Consider the following 1547-nt stretch of genomic DNA (forward strand, 5'->3'; position numbering starts at 1 on the left):
TGTGCGTGTGAGACATTTTAGTAGTATGTATACGCAATTTGAGTATTTTTTGAGTGTGCGTGATGTTTTTTTAGAGTGTGCGTGATGTTTTTTTGGAGTGTGCGTGAGTTTCTTGTAGTGTGTGAGAGACTAAACATAGATTTTGTCCTAAACGGCCCCTCATAATAAACTGTTCTTATCTATCGACTCAGTAGTTTTGTCATACAGACATTAGGCTGTTGATGTGCTATTAGCTAGCTGCTAGCTAACGACTTTGCTAGCAAAGCAAGACAACTAAAAATCTTCTTCCCTGTATCTTTAATGATATCAGTCATTCTTCAGTATCGTCACCATCACCATTATGGATATATGTCCAATCTTCTAATTTCCTTTGCTACATAATGTACATTGCATTTATTCTAGGTAAATGTATCTTGAAGGGGAATAACACTTAAATAAAAGTCCAACAAGGATATTCATTTATAATTAAAATTAACTCACCCTGAATTACCATGATAGATAAAATGTATGTAATAAAAGTGTGTCATTAATAAGGGGAAAAAACTCAACCCAGACTTTAAGTTTAGGGTCTGGTTCGCAGAGTATGAAGTAAATTCCCCCCCCCCCAAATATAAAAAAAAACAAAAAAAAAACCTCAGTTAAGTAAAATAAAATAGTAATAAAAACCTTTGGAATTGTAATGATTTGTTTCTTTGAACAAAAAATTTAGTTTAAAAAACTTTTTTTAAAATTAAATAACAAATTTTTCTCTCGTGAACTTAAAAAGTTATTTGCCAAACATGAACTTTTATTTGCACACATCAGAAATCTTTTGTTTTGATTTTGGGCCCTGCCCACAATATCATGTGAGAATCACAAGCAAAACTTTGAGTCACAAACAAAAACTTAGAATAGCAAGAAAATATTTCTGACAAGCGCAAGTAAGTTTGTTTTACAAATAAGTTTTTCACTTCATTTGCACTGCAAGTATAGCAAACAGGCAGCTCTTTTTTTATAGATTACAGTCCACTAAAGGGTTATATTGTGCCTTTGTTTATATTTTTAATAGTGTAATTCTGTAAAGACAAAATATATCTGGTGGTCTAAGCTCTGATTTACATATCTTGCTAAATTGCAGGTTTGAATAGTGCAATACTTTCCTATAACAAAATAGACCTGCAGAAAGAAATTACTAATAAAATATCTTACATATGCATAGTTGTATGCTCTATAGAGATTTTCCTTAGCTTTGATTGTATATCTCACAATTTTGTAATTTATCATTGTTTATTAAACTCTGAAAGCTGTGTGGCTTTGTTAATATTCTGTCCTAGAATGCGGTTAAATGTGCCCTTTTTTTGTTTTTGAGCACCTGCCCCTTTAGTGGTCTCTGCACGGCTCTGAGTGAAATTCAAATGATCTCATTTCAGAAGAACACAAGTGACAGAAATGAGCAAATCCAGAATATAAAAGAATTCTATTTCATTCTCACCTCAGCTTTGTCGATAGGCCCGGCCTCATCTGGGTTTTGCTTTTTGTAGAACCTCACACGTTTTATGGGGTCTTCT

The 1547-nt window shown here is 32.8% G+C and overlaps 1 long non-coding RNA gene across 1 annotated transcript in view; it reads right to left on the minus strand.

Annotated features, from left to right (window-relative positions):
* The window catches only part of LOC108166452 (uncharacterized), a 5689-nt gene extending 4142 nt beyond the window's left edge, over nt 1-1547 (minus strand). Inside the window, exon 1 of the long non-coding RNA XR_001776817.1 lies at nt 1472-1547. This is a non-coding gene — a long non-coding RNA (uncharacterized LOC108166452). The remainder of the gene's footprint in view (nt 1-1471) is intronic.

This window comes from Poecilia reticulata, linkage group LG7, assembly GCF_000633615.1.
Source record: "Poecilia reticulata strain Guanapo linkage group LG7, Guppy_female_1.0+MT, whole genome shotgun sequence".
NCBI classification, from domain to species: domain Eukaryota; kingdom Metazoa; phylum Chordata; class Actinopteri; order Cyprinodontiformes; family Poeciliidae; genus Poecilia; species Poecilia reticulata.